The following is a 16,879-nucleotide window of genomic DNA, read 5'->3' on the forward strand; positions in this document are numbered from 1 at the left end:
AGGGTTCTGGTTCCGGAGGGCTAGGTTAGGGCCTAGGCAAAGAAAAAGTCATCTATAATCTGTCATGACCCCACAAGGGCACAGTGGCTACAGCTTTCAGCAAGCGTCACTGAAAAGTTCACCATACAAAGTGGTAAGAAAATGTATGGAACAATCAGAAAATAAAAATCATCACTGAATGAATTTGTGTGAGAAAATGCAATTGATCCTTTGATGGCACCTTTAAGCAAATCTATGCCAGGAAAGTATGTCTTAGGGCAACAAGAAACAGCTACAGTGAAAGTAAGAACAGAAACAGCAAAGGTAAAACGCAGAAAAGTTACCTGAACCCTCAGCCTTCCCTGCAAAAAACAGAAGAGATTCTCCTCCTTTACAAACAATCCAAAATTTTTATACCCAAAACAATGTTTGTCTTTTCTACAGCAGCACTTTTGATTGGATGTAGAGGGTTAGGAATTACAGATTTTCCTGAAATGATTTATATAAAATGAAGTTTCATAAACAGACCGGACTCACCATGCAGCCAGAACATTTTTTTAGCTTAAAAATAATGTATGGGGCCTCCCCAGTGGCGCAGCGGTTGAGTGCTGGGTTGCGAAGCTGCCCGCGGCATCTGCGGCGCCAGTTCGATCCCCGGCTGCTCCCCGGCCACCGGAGGAGGGTCCCACATGGCGCGCAGACCTCTCCTGCCGCCCGCTGCTCCCCTCAGCAGTGTACTTCGCTCCTTCTGCCTGCTCTGCCTCCTGCTCTGGCTCTGGTGAATTCTCTCACCCCCCCGCGCTTCTGACTGTACCCAGTGCATGTATAAACAAACAAAACAAACAAACAAATAAATAAATAAATAAAAACATGCCTCTATAAAAAAAAAATTAAAATTAAAAAAAAAATAATGTATGATAGCTGTATATAGAGGTCCTTTAAATTTTCATGAGATACATTAGCAAAGCCTATGTTTTTTCGATTGAAGTGCATAATCTGCCACGAGTAGAAAATTAAGGAGCTAACCAAAGGGGAAAAGCAAAAAAGGGTTGAGTTTTAAAGCTTAAATTGAATGTCTATGATCAACACAGGCAAATCTGATTTATGAAAATGTGACACTTTATTCTAGCAATTTTGAGAGACTTTACATTTACATGAGTGAGGAGGTAGGTACATAGCAACCACTGAAAAGCTGGTATTACCACAAAAAACAATTTCAGCTGAAAAAGCATTTATTAAGTATCTACAATTTTTAGAGACTGTCCAAGATGCTAGGGCTCCTTCTATGAATAAAATGTCGTCTTAATAACTGTGTCCCTTTGATGTCGGTTTGATCCACTCCTTGAATTTTTTTTTAAAAAATGATTCCTGATATTTGAAATAACTCACTATTTGCACCAAAGAGTTGCAGAAATACAGTTTATTATTTTACCAAAAAATGCAAATATCTAGGGCCTCCCTGGTGGCACAAGGAGTTAAGACACAACCTATGAAGCTGACTGCAGCCACTGCGGCATGAGTTCGATCCCCAGCCAGGGAGCAACCCACATGGCGCAGCAGACCTCTCCTGCCTTGCCCACTGCTCCCCTCAGCAGTGTATTTCAGTCAATCTGCCTGTTCTGTTCCCCTCTGTCTCTGGTGAATCCTCTCACCACCACCACCCCACCCCACCCCCACCCCGCACCTCTGGCCTGTACCCCACTTCTTGTATGCATGAATAAATAAATCTTTAAAAAAATGTAAATATCTAGTCTTTGAAGCAGAAATAGAAGAAAAACTCTCCTCTGCTTACATACTATCATTTTCTAAGAATAACTAACTTCTTAAACTGTGCATGGTGGCAGCTGCCACCCCCTGCAAGTCAGCAGGTCACAGAGCTAAAGACTCAAAAATATGATGCCACGTTTAAGAGAGGCCAAAAAGAAACCCAAAATAACAGGACCTCCACACTTCTCAGAGAGCAAGACAAGGAAAGTGAGTTGCTATAGACAGAAGGCAGCTCCTGGAGGTTCCCCCAAAGCTGGCACCTCCAACAGCAGGCACAGGCACTGCTTGCTGGCGGCTAGCTGGTTTGGCCAAAGCATGGCTTCAGAGTTGGAAGGCTGCCACCTGCTGAATCACCAAACATCCCTGGGCTTCCCTTGAAGCACTGACCAGACAGGGGCCCATCCCCCAGCTGGCTTCTCCTGTGGACAGCTCACACACAGGAACCAATGAAACGCCCAGCCCTCTCCCTGCACGGGCCTAAACAGCCGACTCGGTTGGGTCTGGACAGCCTGAGGCAACTCCCTTCGCGTTGCTACGTCACCAGCCCCACTCCTGTCTACTCAGAACCCCCGGAGCTAGAGAGCATGGGGAGTTCACACACATCACTGACAGGCGCTTAACTTCCACATCCAGGCAGCCAAGCAGAAACACCCCCATATGTGAAAGCAAAATTATCTGTCCAAACAGCTTTAAAGGTCCAGGAAGGTAAATATCAAAGGAGATAGAAGTCGGCAGGCCCCATAACATAGAAAAGAAACTTCCTTTTCAGAAAGGCTCTACCACTCATGATTTCATAAGACAACACCGCAAAAGTCTGTTCTGTTTGCAGGTGAAAAGAAACACCTGAGAAGCACCTGCGTGGATTCCCTTTACTCCCTCCCCCAAAGCAATCTTCATCCCGATTTACCACTTGTGACTCCCAAGAGGGAAGCAAGCAAGCAAGCGTTATGCAGAAGGCGCCAGGATGAATCCGTTAGCTGGACCAGGGCACCCTACCTGGCCCACCAGTAGCAGCCGCAAGCAAGCCCGAGTATGGATGGTGACAGTGGGAGACCGTCGCTGCTGTCACTGCTCTGCCCTTGACAAGCCGCCCCCGAACCACGGGGACCCCTCTCGCCCGGGGAGAGCTGCATCCTGGAGCGCCTACCCACTTCCTGGCTGCGCCCCGGGTTCCTCCAGGCCTGGCTCCTAAGCACTCTCATCAAGTCGGGTGACCCCGCGGAGTCTCAGACCCACCCCCGGACCTGGAGGCTGTTAAGTAACCCAGGGAGAGGACCACGCTCCTCCAAGAAGAGGGGTCCCACCTGTTATGTTGTCTGGGGGCATCCGGGGGCCGCGACAGGGGAGATCCCGAAACCCTGAACGCCTGGCCAGCTGCGACCCGGCTCCGAGGTACCAACTGTCACGCCGCCACCCGGGCCGTGGGGGTGGGGCCGCGATATGGGGTCGGCCCCTGCGGGTCTCCGGATCGCTCCCAGCCACCGCCCGAGGATCCTCGTCTCCGGTTCTACGGCCCAGCCACCGTCCGCTCCCCCCGATCTGACACCCAGCAACCTACCAACCCGCACGCAGCACCTCCGTAAAGGTACCCACTGGACACCCCCGCCTTCCTCCCCGCCCCAACTTGGCTCCGGGGCCCCGCGGGCGACCCGCCCCCTCCCACCCCCGACGCCGGACGGCCCCCCGCGCCCACCCCCCACGAGCGGCCGCGCTGGAGGAGCGCCCGCCAGGTACGCGCGCGGCACCGCGCGGGCTGCGCTCACGCCCCCTCGCCCCGGGGCTGCCCGCACGCCGCTCCCGCGCGTCAGGCCAGACCCAGGCGGGGGGTGTCGGGTCGGCCCGCGGAGCCCCGCCGTCTTCCCCCGCCCCACTACTCACTTGTACCGGAGTCGCGGCAGCCGCCAGGATCGCGCTCGCCGAGCCCCCACCGCGGAATGGAATCCGGGGCAGGGCAGCGTCGGGGCTCCGCACCCAGATCGCGCTCTCCTGGCGGCTCGCCGGGCGCGCAGGGCGAACCGCTCTCCCCCGCCGGCCCTCCCCGCGCCCGTCCGGCCCGCCGCCGCCCCGGCCGCTGCCTGGCTGGTGCGGACGCTTCCGACTTGCCACCGCGAGCCTGCCCGGCTGCGGAGCATGCCCAGTCCGCGGCCGAGCCGGCCCGGCCTCCCGCACCGCGCGATCCGCGTCTCCGGGTGTTCGTGGCGGCCGGGAGGGCGGGTCCGCGAGGGGCTCACCCCGGGACTCGGAGGGACCCGCGCCCCCCCCGCGCCCCCCGGGGCCGCCGGGGCTTGGGCCCCTGATTTTACGCTCTTGCGATGGACAGCTCGCGGGGGGCAGGGGTGCGGACGAGAAAAGTCCAATGTGCACATTTCCAGGGGGTCTTTCGGGGAGGCCGTAGGGAGCCAAGTTTTGCGATCTGGATTGCTATACGATTTGGGGCAGAGCTGAAAAGTTGAAAAACTGGAACTAATCAGAACAGGAAACGCAATCTCCGCGACCCGGAGACCCAGGGTGGGGAACCGAGCTCGCTACCCGGAGACTCTCAGTCCCACTAGGCCCAAACAGCTGCTACGCTTGCGATGAACCCCCGGCTGCTCAGCCCTGAGACGGAGCGAGCCTCGCCCACGTCGGCCCATCTTCGAGCCTCTGTGTACAGATCACCAGCCCCAAAGCAGTAATGCCGCCCGCAGTGCAAACGCAGCCCAGCCCGTCCAGGCTGCGAAGGCCCGAACAGCTCTAATCTGTGCCGCACCCCCGCCCCGCCCCGCCCCGCCCCGCCCCGCCCCGCCGGCTCCGCCTCCAGCCCCTTTCTCGAAGTTGCGGGGAAAACCCGGAGAGCGGGTGTGCGGGGTGGGAATACGGCGCATGCGCAGTAGGCCGACCTGCGGCAGGTCGCCCGAGGGGAGGTTTTCCTCGGCGCCCAGAGCCGGACTCCAGCCCCGGCAGGGCGCGGACAGCCGGGAGCGCTGACCTTCCGCCGTGGCGCCGTCTCTCCCCGACTGGCATCCGCGCCGCGGAGAGGCACGCGGGGCTGAGCCTGCGGTGGGGTCGGGACTCACTAGTGTGGGAGGGCGCTCGGCTCGGTCTCCTGGCACGTGACTGGCCGCAGCGCACCGGGCAGCCATCTTCCGCTCGGCCACCCAGCCGCGGGCGCCGGGGGAGCGGCGGCGTCGCCCCCGCCACGCCCTCCTGCGGGCTCCAGCCTCGGCTCCGCACCTGCCGCCGCCCCGCCCCGGGCCGCGAGACCCACGGCGCGGGTCCTAGGCTTGTCTGGGCGCGACTGGATCCCGGGGCCGATGGCCTCTGGTTTTGAAGTTGGAGAAAGGGGTCTCCTTCTGGAAAGCGGCGGTACCGTTGCTCCAGATGCCTCGTGTGGGTGGGTGGGTGTGTGTGTTGGCATAAACATCTGGACCGGTGATGGACCGAAAGCCTTCCCCTCTTCCGTGCAGTGCAATACTCCCAAGGCCCATAATGGTGGGCAGCGCAGAGGGTGATGTTAATAGTGAAGGTAAAAATTCAGCTATTTGGGGTCCCAGTGGTCTTAGAACCAACCGCGTCGCCATCACTTAAGAATCACCTAAGAAACATAAAATTCTAAACCAGAGACTCAGAAACGAGAGGTGAGATCCCGCGAGCTCATCGCCGAGCCCACCAGGTGGTTGTGGTGGACATTTTAGTTTGTATTTCAACTATGTTTTACCGCGGCCCATTTTATAGATGAAACATTGCGATGTTACATAGTATATCCCAAAATCAGAGTGGGAGGCCAGGAATTCAAAGGAGGTACTGTGCCCCCACTCCTCGCCCCCATGCTAGCCCACTTTGAATCAGCCCCTCCTGGCAGGCTTTTCTGGCTTCTTCACTGGCACACTATCCTGCCCTCCTGGGGATTAGGAAAATGCCTTTGTCTAATTCGGCTTTAACAAGTGAAATTGAGTTGGACTGCCTGTATAGAGTGTCTTAAGAGTAAGGCTCTGTAAGTCACCGTAACCTAGCTGAGAATTTTTGTCAGTTTTCACCTAGAAGCAGAGGAGAAAGCTTGCTTTCTGGTGATGTAAATTTCTTCAAAATAAGCAAGTGCCAGAAAACTGCTGGCTGGTTTCTGTAGAATGCTATTTATGTAGACAGTCGTTCACGCTTTCCTGAAAACAAGGTCAAAATAAGCATAAAGTGTAGACTTGTGTCAATACAGATCCTCTAATTTACTTCATAATTCCCCTCTTGCCCCCCCAAAAATGTGAAGCTTAACTAAATTTTGCAAAATAGTAACAGTTCTTGAATGTAAGTCATTTTTTAGGGTACCCATTGTAACATTTTCCCCCTAATTTTCTGCATGTTTGGATTTTTTTGGTAACAAAAAAGTTTTTTTAATTGTTTACCCTAAGTTATTTTAAGACTCTGTATAACACATGAGAAAAAAACGAGGTGTAAAACTGTTTCCACTTTATTCCAATTTCATAGACTAATTCAGAGGAAAAGAACTATATGTAAAACAGAAGATCTAAAAAGAAATTGCAGTTTAGTAAAAGTAAATTCTGGTTGAAGTGATTTTAAGAATCTTGAGAGAGTTGGCTGTCATTGAAATTAAATTTAGTTATTGTCCTGCAGTCATTATGGTTTGTGATCCAAAAAAAAAGTTTAAATAATAATTGTCACTCTTCAGTCCACCCAACTGTAAAGAATTTTTCCAGTGCATTTTTTTATCTAGTGTTAATCACCACCTATTGCTTGATTATAAAATTTTAGGGTTCTCAAGTACATAGACTATCATAAATTATATTGTTGTCAAGACAACTGTGGAATAAAAATGAATCACCTCCAAGTCTCAATCTGTCATTAAAATATGTTAAAAATAACACTAATAGCATATACTGGGCCAAACAGTTCGCTTGCCAAAACAGCTATTCTAAAGTAGGTGATTTAGTTTCAGATGAATAACTCCCAACATTAAAGATAACGTACCTGATTAAAACTGGTAGTTTTATCTAATTGGCCTATAAGCAGAAGCCATCTCCCACCAAACCAAAATCAAGGTCAAATAGTGCTCAAGAAGCAAAGAGTCTTAGGTGTGGCCATGGCAGTTTGTCTCCTAAAAGAATCTGGACACACAGAGCCTGAGTAGCAGGAACGAGATCTCATGAGCCCCCTGGATGATCCATTAAATTCATCTAGCCAGCCCACAACCCAGTTTCCAAACCAAGGCTGACCAGAAAATCAAGCTGCACACAATAGGGCTGATTCCAAAGTCTTTGCCCCAGAGCTTAGATCTGGAAACACTCAACAATCTGTTCATTCCTACACCAGAAACTAGGTTTCCTGTCTTACTTCAGTAACTGTTAGGGTTCTCCTGTTGACCAGCAAAAAAAAAACCCTGAAATTTACCTGGAGATTGCTGGGGTAGATCAAGGACAAGTGAAGCTCAGGCAGAAATTGCAGCACTGACCTGAGCCCAGTAAGTCTCCCTGTATCTCCTCTGTACTTCTGTTTATTTCTCCCCTTACAATCTGACTTTTTCTGCCTTCAGTTTAGAAGGAGAAATGACCACTTAAGAGCTCCAAAATGTATTCCTCTTCAGAATAGCAAAAATGACCCTACCTGTATTCATCAACCCTTTTGTCTAGTTGAATCAAGATTTACTGCTATCCTCTGAAACCTAATATTCCAGATCAACCCCCATTTCACTTTCTTCATAGACACTTCTCTGCCTTAGAGGACACAGAAATCTCATATATACATTTGCCACATGTTTATGTCACATTATGTCTTTCACAGTTCTCTGTGTATTTCTTATAGGTGAATCTTGAGCCTCCAACTTAATATTAAATGACACTGTAAAGGGTATATATGTATCTTTCATCTTCCATAGTACCTAACAAAGGACTTGCAAGTAGCCCATAGCAAATACCTATTAATCTGTAATTTATACTTTGCCCCTTTTTACTTTTCTATACTGCATTTTTGTTTAAAATGGGTAAACCGGGGGCAGGGGGTGTGGGGCTCCCTGGTGGCACAAGGGGTTAAACACAGCACCATGAAGCTATCCACAGCCACTGCAGCATGAGTTCGATCCCAGGCTGGCCAGGGAGATACCTACCTGGCGGACCAGACCTCTCCTGTCTTGCCTGCTGCTCCCCTCAGCAGTGTATTTCAGTCGGTCTACCTGTTCTGTTCCCCACTCTGTCTCTGGTGAATCCTCTCACCCCCTCCCCACACCTGTGACCTGTACCTCAGTTCTTATATGCATAAATAAATAAATCTTTAAAAAAAATAAAATGGGGTAAACCACTAGGAATGGAAATGTTCTTGCTATGTTGTCCTTCTCTAATTGGCAACCATCCCTCACAATCTGTTGTGTACATTTAAAAAGGACTTTGAATTCAGGCATTTATGACTGGGCACTGACCAGAGTCTGACGAATCCATGCCATCAGCAGAAGGCTGTGCTCGCTGTCAGACACAGCACCATTGTCAAGACTTGCAATTTACTCCCAGCTCTTCAAATAGTCAAATACGTAACTCAAGGCAAGGCTTAAGTATCACCTCTTAACATGGGGATAATAAAATTCACTGTCTCTTTGCTTCCATGGTATCATGAGGATTAATTGGGTATTTTCATAAGAATATATGTCTATAAAATGTTTTATAGTTAATTAGAGGTAAGCATAATGAAAATATGAGGTATTGTTAAGGCATTATGAATGTTTATTGTATTTAGCAAGTAGCTTCTGTCTAAATACACGGGTTATAGCAACAGCTGTAGTACACAAAATAATGAATATTTGTTGAGTTAGTGTCTCCTCCAGCTGCCACTGCAAATAGGTCTGGATGCTCAAGACTTTTTGGAGGGTTGGGACAAAAATTATGTCTCCTGCACTAAAAAAGAGATTTACATGGAGTGATCACTGGGATTTCATAGAATCTGCTTGAACTCTTCAAAAGCTTCAAATCTAGGCCATGCTATAGGGAGAACAGCAGTTACTGGGGACTGGCGCTTTTTCTGGTACTTCAATAATACCTCCCTTGTAAGATTTTGAAGGAGCATATCAAACTTCTTGCACCAATACCTTTATAGTACAGCAAATAGGAGATACTCCCTCCCCAAACTGATACATGGAAGAGTGAAATATCAACATACTTTAGAACATGGCTGGACGAATTTGATGATAGATCTGTTAAGTCTTGTGTACTGCAATCTACATCAGGGTTTCCCAAACTCAGTACTATTGCTATTATGGGACAGATAATTCTTTATCGTGAGAGGCTGTCAGGTACATTGAAGGATTTTAGCAGCATCCCTGGCCTAAACCAACTAGCTGCCAGTAACCGTCCCTGTTGTGACTGTCAAAAATGTTTCAGACATTGCCAAACATCCCAGTGGGGGAGGAAGGATCACCCTCAGTTGAGAGTGACTGATTTAGATAATGACCGGAGTGGGGTAACTGAGTCAAAATAAACTGGGATCTTGAGGTGTCAAGCATCCTTTGAAGTCATTCAGCAATTTTATATACTATATTTATAGGTTAGGTATTCATATTGCATCAATGAAGCCAATAATTATTAAACTTTCAGTGAACGAGGGTCAAGATCAAGCCCTTCTGAGTATTCTTCTTTTATTTCTTATGTATTTATAATTAAATTATTTTTTTTTAAATTTTATTAATTTTTTAAAATTTTTACATCATTGTTCTTTTTTTGGCATCCACAAATTTTATTATCATTATTTTTTAAACTTTTCTTTTTTTCTTTTTTAAATTTTTATATTCCCCATACAATAAAATTGCACCCCCCTTATTTTGCTCCCCAATTCCCCCTTTCTCCGCCCCCCCCATAGTTTGTCTCTGGTTTTTAGTTGTTTGTTGATTTTGATTTTTTTCTTTCTTATATTTATTCTTTTTCCTGGTCCCTTATTTAGGTTTTCTAGATTCCTGCTATGAGTGAGACCACCCAGTATTTTTCTTTTTCTTTCTGGCTTATTTCGCTGAGCATGATCCCTTCCAGCTTCATCCATGTTGTTGCAAATTGCATGTGTTTATCTTTTTTGATTGCTGAGTAATATTCCATTGTGTATATGTACCACATCTTCTTGATCCAGTCATCTATTTTTGGGCATTTGGGATCATTGATCATTTTTAAACCAATATTTGCTTCCTCCCACCCCCTCAGGTGTAGTTCCCACAGAGTTTCCTTCACCAATGCACCCGTGCACCATTACCACAGTCTCCTGTGCTCCTCCCTCCCTCCCTCTGATCCCTCTCTGGCCTCCTCCCCTGCAGTATGTCTCTGATTTATAACTGTCTGTTTATGCTTTGTTGTGGTTTGTACTGTTGTTATTTTTTTACACTGATGTCTTATTGCATTCCCCTATATTCCTGCTATAAGTGAAACCATGTGATATTTTTCTTTTTCCTTCGGATTATTTCACTGAGCATAATTCCTTCTAGTTCCATCCACGTTGCTGCAAATGGCATGAGTTTATCTTTTTTGATTGCTTAATAATATTCCATTGTGTGTTTATACCACATCTTTTTGATACAGTCATCTGTTTTTGGGCATTTAGGTTGTTTCCAGGTTTTACCTATTGTAAATAGAGCTGCAATAAACATAAGTGTACAGGTGTTCTTTTGAATCAATGTTTTTGTGTCCTTTGGGTAGATCCCTAGTAGTGGAATTGCTGGGTCATATGGTAGCTCCATTTTTAGTAGACTGGGGAACCTCCAGACAGCTTTCCATAGTGGTTGGACCTAGTTTGCACTCCCACCAACAATGTAGGAAAGTTCCTTTTTCACCATATCCTCGCCAACATTTGTTGTTGCTTGTTTTTTTGATATGTGCCATTCTTACCAGTGTAAGGTGGTATCTCAATGTGGTTTTAATTTGCATTTCCCTAATTATAAGGGATGTTGAACATTTTTTCATATGTCTGTTGACCATTTGCATTTCCCCTTTGGAGAAATGTATTCTTTTTTTTTTTTTTAAAGATTTATTTATTTATTTATTTATACAAGCACTGGGTACAGTCAGAAGCATGGGAGGGTGAGAGAATTCATCAGAGCCAGAGCAGGGAGCAGAGCAGGCAGAAGGACCAAGGTACACTGCTGAGGGGAGCAGCGGACAGCAGGAGAGGTCTGCGCGCCATGCAGGACCCTCATCCGGTGGCCGGGGAGCAGCCGGGATCGAACCGGCGCTGCAGAGGGTGTGGGCAGCTTCGCAACCCAGCGCTCAACCGCAGCGCCACCGGGGAGGCCCTGGAGAAATGTATTCTTTTTTTTTTTTTTTTTTTAAATAATAAATTTTATTTTTATATTCCCCCATACAATTGCAAACGCCGCATTCTGACCCCAAACCTCCCCTCCCGCCCCCACCCCCAAAAAGTGTCTCTGGTTCATAGTTTTTTGTTGATTTTGATTTCACTTTCTTATATTCATTTTCCTGGTCCCTTATTTAAGTTTTCTAGATTCCTGCTATGAGTGAGACCATCCGGTATTTTTCTTTTTCATTTTGGCTTATTTCGCTGAGCATGATCCCTTCCAGCGCCATCCATGTTGCTGCAAATTGCATGTGTTTATCTTTTTTGAATGCTGAGTAATATTCCATGGTATATATGTACCACATCTTCTTGATCCAGTCATCTATTTTTGGGCATTTGGGTTGTTTCCAAAGCTTAGCTATTGTAAACAGTGCTGCTATAAACATAGGGGTGCAGGTGCTCTTTGGAATTGATGTTTCTGTGTCCTTTGGGTAAATACCTAGGAGTAGAATTGCTGGATCATATGGAAGCTCTATGTTTAGTAGGTCCAGAAATCTCCACACAGCTCTCCATAGTGGTTGGACCAGTTTGCACTCCCACCAACAGTGCAGAAGAGTTCCTTTTTCTCCACACCCTCGCCAACATTTGTTGTTGCTAGTTTTTTTAATATGTGCCATTCTCACTGGTGTGAGATGGTATCTCATGGTAGTTTTGATTTGCATTTCCCTGATTACAAGTGATGTTGAACATTTTTTCATATGTCTGTTGGCCATTTGCATTTCCTCTTCAGAGAAGTTTCTTTTTAGCTCTTCTGCCCATTTTTTGACTGGATTATTTTCTTTGTTGTTGCTGAGTCTCATCAGCTCTTTGCAGATTTTTGTGATCAGTCCTTTATCAAAACTGCATGGTATTGGAACAAGAACAGACATACAGACCAATGGAATCGAATAGAAAATCCAGAAATAAACCCACAGACTTATGGTCAACTAATCTTTGACAAAGGAGCAAAGACTATGCATTGGAGCAAAGAAAGTTTGTTCAATAAATGGTGCGGGAAAACTGGGTCGCTACATGCAAAAGAATGAAGCTTGACCACTACCTCACACCATACACAAAAATCAACTCAAAATGGATTAAAGAACTAGACATAAGACCTGAAACAATAAAATACATAGAAGGAAATATAGGCGAAACACTACGGGATTTGCACATCAAAGACATCTTTACAGACACATCACCCAAAGCAGTGATAGTGAAGGCAAAGATAAACAGCTGGGACTACATCAAATTAAAGAGCTTCTGCACAGCAAAAGAGACAATAACAAAAACAAAGAGAAACCCCACTAACTGGGAGAACATTTTTGCACCCAACACTAATGAGAAATGTATTCTTAAGCACAAAAGTATGTTCTGCTTTTCCACAGCAGGGATATATGTCATCCCTACCCTTTCCCTTCATTAGAATTGTCAAATATTTTGTGAGACACACTTTTATTTTAAAAGTATTTCTCATTTATCTGAAATTCAAATTTAACACGGTGTTCTGGTTTTTTGTTTGTTTGATTGGCTTTTTTTTTTTTTCTTTTTGCTAAATCTCATAATCTTACCCTAACAGACCCGAAGATCTACCCCTGTCTCTTAAGTTTTGGCTTCATAAGTTTTATTATTTGAATCCTTTGAAAATAATAGAGATGTTATTGAAAAGACTTAAAAAAAAAACGCAGAGATGTGGCATAAATAAATTTGAGAATGGTAAATTTTCTTTGAAAGATGTTTTATTTTTCTATTGAAAATTGTGATAAGTTCTTTAGAATTCATTCAAAGCCTGGTGAAATTCATTGTCTGATTTATTTCACAATACTTCTGATGCTCACAGACTATTTAGCATTTAAATAGCAAGTGATGTTCGTGTATTCTTGTTGGGTGAGTCAGTATATGGGAAGACATGGAGTAGACTGAGACACAAACCCTTTGTAATCTCATAGGCAGCATTACTTTTGCTGAGCTCAAATCAATCACCTGGGAATTTATTAAAAATGCAATCTTCTGGGCCACACCCAAGCCTACTGAGTTAGAAGCTTTAGGGGTAGGTCCCAGTAATCAGCATCTTAAGAAACCTTCCAAATGATTCTGATGTGTCTTAAAGTTTGAGAACCATGGCTTTAGAGCCCTGGTTCTTGACTGTAGCTACAGAGGTGAAACACCTGGGGAGTTTTTGTAAATACTGACATCTGGGTACCATGCTCCAGAGATTCTGATTTAAATGTTATGATTAAGTAACAACTCAGGCGTGAAGATTTTTAAAAGCTTCCCAGTGTGCACCACTGCTCTACAGAATTCATTATCAATTGCCAAAGGGCATTTTTGCAACTGTGCTTTTCGCTCCTGGCCCAGGTCAACCCTATACAAAGAATAAAGAGACATTACATGCTGTAGTTTGAGTAATAGCAAAAGGCCAAGCAATCCACATATATGGTCTCTTTAAATCCCTAGAACTACTCCACAAGGGCCTTCTAGAGTCAAATTGATATAACAAAAAGAGACTAAAATCATTTCCTGATCCCCAAAACCTGCTCAACTGTTCATTAACCCCTTAGGGACAAATCTTCTCATGTCTACACTAGGGATGATATTAGCACGCCACAGGATTTTGGGAATAATTAGAAGAGATCATGTAGGTAAAGAAGGCAGGAGATTGATAATACATAATTATAGCTAGAGACTTTGTGGGAGGGGGAATTTAAAAGGACAAAACTCAGTAATTTACAAATTTCAATGTGTATTTTTACAATAACTATTGAAATTATTTTCTCCTTTTTTATTTCCTCACTTACTGGGTGCAGCACAACCCCCAACCCCCATCACTTTTCTTATTTTCATTGAATACTTTGGTGACCCATCTATCTTTTTAGAAACTTTTTTAAAAGATTTATTTATGCATACAAGAACGGGGGTACAGACCAGAGGTGCAGGCGGTGAGAGGATCCACCAGAGACAGAGTGGGGAACAGAACAGGCAGATTGACTGAAATACACTGCTGAGGGGAGCAGCGGGCAAGTCAGGGGAGGTCTGTTGCGCCATGTGGGTTGCTCCCTGGCCTGGGATTGAACTCATGCTATGGTGGGTGGCTACGGTTAGTGTCATAGGTTGCATCTTAACCCCTTGCGCCACCAGGGAGGCCCCTTTTTAGCAACTTTAATGAAACTGAAAATAGTAATTTCAAAGACTATGATAATAGTTCCACGCTGTTCAGTTTTACTGGGTTTATCACAAGGTTAACAGGACAGTTATGTTTTTTTTTTTAACATGATTGTCTGGTAAATCAATCTTTTTTTTTCCCCTAGCATAGAAGAACTAGGGTGTAGGCCAGAGGTGCAGGAGGTGAGAGGATTCACTAGGATAGAGTGGGGAGCAAAACAAGCAGATCAACTGAAATATATTGCTAAAGGGAGCAACAGGCGAGACAGGAGAGGTCTGCTGTGCCATGTGGGTTAGCTTCCTGGCCAGGGATCGAACTCAGGCTGTAGGGGTCTTATAATGCTGAGACAACTGCATGCCACCAAGGAGGCCCACAAGCCAATCCTTTTAAGTACCTTGTTCATTTCAGGATGGCTATAAGGGGCTTCCCTGTGCACTAAAACTGTCACCATTACCTGATTGTGTGCATTTTCTACCATTAAAAGGAACATTTTTTTACATAGCTTCTTAACCCAAAAGCTTGAGGCATATGAACACACTCAAGTTACCTATTGCAATATGGGTTGGTGTTTGCCTCCCAAGGCTGAGACCTAAGAACTGAAACACTCATCCAATGACTTTGGCAGGCTAGGCATAATGGATATCTGATTGCTGGGAAAAGACATCAAGAACTTGGAAAACCCAATTGGCATAAATTAAGGAGCCCAGACAAGGATGGTTTAACATCCGAAAATCAATCAACGTTATCCAACACATCAACAAAAAGAAATATAAAAACCATATGATAATATCAATAGATGCTGAGAAAGCTTTCGACAAAGTGCAACACCCATTCATGATAAAGCCCTTGAAATCTTGGGATACAAGGAACATACTCAACATCATAAAGGCCATCTATGACAAGCCAACAGCCAGTATCATTCTCAATGGTGAAAAGCTGAAAGCAATTCCATTAAGATCTGGAACAAGACAAGGATGTCCACTCTCACCACTGCTTTTCAATATAATACTGGAAGTCCTAGCCAGAGCAATAAGACAAGAGAAAGACATCCAAGGAATCCAAATAGGAAAAGAAGAAGTCAAACTATCACTCTTTGCAGATGATATGATAATATACATAGAGAACCCCAAAATCTCCACAGAAAAACTAATTCAACTCATCAGTCAGTTCAGTAAAGTGGCAGGATACAAAATCAACACGCAAAAGTCAGTAGCCTTCCTATACACAAACAATAAATCTGAAGAAGAAGAAATCAAAAAAACCACCCCTTTTATTATTGAAACAAAAAAAATCAAATATTTGGGAATAAATCTAACAAAAGAGGTAAAGGACCTATACAAAGAAAACTATAAAACACTGTTAAAAGAAATAGAAGAAGACACAAAGAAATGGAAAGACATCCCCTGCTCATGGATTGGAAGAATAAACATTATTAAAATGGCCATCCTACCAAAAGCAATATACAGATTCAATGCTATCCCAATCAAAATCTCAATGGCATTCTTCAAAGAAATAGAACAATTATTGATGAAATTCATATGAATCACCAAAAACCCGAATAGCCAAAGCTCTACTGAAAAAAAAGAAGGAAATGGAGGCATCACACTCCCAGACTTCAAACTATACTACAAGCCATAATCATCAAAACTGCATGGTATTGGAACAAGAACAGACATACAGACCAATGGAATCGAATAGAAAATCCAGAAATAAACCCACAGATTTATGGTCAACTAATCTTTGACAAAGGAGCGAAGACTATGCATTGGAGCAAAGAAAGTTTGTTCAATAAATGGTGCTGGGAAAACTGGGTCGCTACATGCAAAAGAATGAAGCTTGACCACTACCTCACACCATACACAAAAATCAACTCAAAATGGATTAAAGAACTAGACATAAGACCTGAAACCATAAAATACATAGAAGGAAATATAGGCGAAACACTACGGGATTTGCACATCAAAGACATCTTTACAGACACATCACCCAAAGCAGTGATAGTGAAGAGAAAGATAAACAGCTGGGACTACATCAATTAAAGAGCTTCTGCACAGCAAAAAGACAATAACAAAAACAAAGAGAAACCCACTAACTGGGAGAACATTTTTGCACCCAACACTAATGATAAAGGACTGATCACAAAAATCTGCAAAGAGCTGATGAGACTCAGCAACAACAAAGAAAATAATCCAGTCAAAAAATGGGCAGAAGAGCTAAAAAGAAACTTCTCTGAAGAGGAAATGCAAATGGCCAACAGACATATGAAAAAATGTTCAACATCACTTGTAATCAGGGAAATGCAAATCAAAACTACCATGAGATACCATCTCACACCAGTGAGAATGGCACATATTAAAAAACTAGCAACAACAAATGTTGGCGAGGATGTGGAGAAAAAGGAACTCTTGTGCACTGTTGGTGGGAGTGCAAACTGGTCCAACCACTATGGAGAGCTGTGTGGAGATTTCTGGACCTACTAAACATAGAGCTTCCATATGATCCAGCAATTCCACTCCTAGGTATTTACCCAAAGAACACAGAAACATCAATTCCAAAGAGCACCTGCACTCCTATGTTTATAGCAGCACTGTTTACAATAGCTAAGCTTTGGAAACACCCCAAATGCCCAAAAATAGATGACTGGATCAAGAAGATGTGGTACATATATACCATGGAATATTACTCAGCATT

The 16,879-nt window shown here is 44.7% G+C and overlaps 1 protein-coding gene across 9 annotated transcripts in view; it reads right to left on the minus strand.

Moving 5' to 3' along the window:
* Nucleotides 1-4,834, minus strand: part of SGMS1 (sphingomyelin synthase 1) — a 297,172-nt gene extending 292,338 nt beyond the window's left edge. For 6 of the 9 annotated variants that reach the window (XM_054690078.1, XM_054690079.1, XM_054690077.1 and 3 more), the window contains exon 1: nt 3,625-3,741. The gene's annotated coding sequence lies outside the window, so the exon portion shown is untranslated. Of the gene's footprint in view, nt 1-3,050; nt 3,143-3,624; nt 3,742-4,714; nt 4,734-4,802 lie in introns of those variants that run through there. The other 3 variants (XM_054690073.1, XM_054690074.1, XM_054690072.1) reach the window with 3 other exon arrangements.
* Between the last annotated feature and the right edge of the window lie 12,045 nt (nt 4,835-16,879).

The sequence above is a fragment of the Talpa occidentalis genome, unplaced genomic scaffold, assembly GCF_014898055.3.
Source record: "Talpa occidentalis isolate TD23 unplaced genomic scaffold, MPIMG_talOcc4v2.1 talOcc4.8, whole genome shotgun sequence".
Lineage (NCBI taxonomy): Eukaryota > Metazoa > Chordata > Mammalia > Eulipotyphla > Talpidae > Talpa > Talpa occidentalis.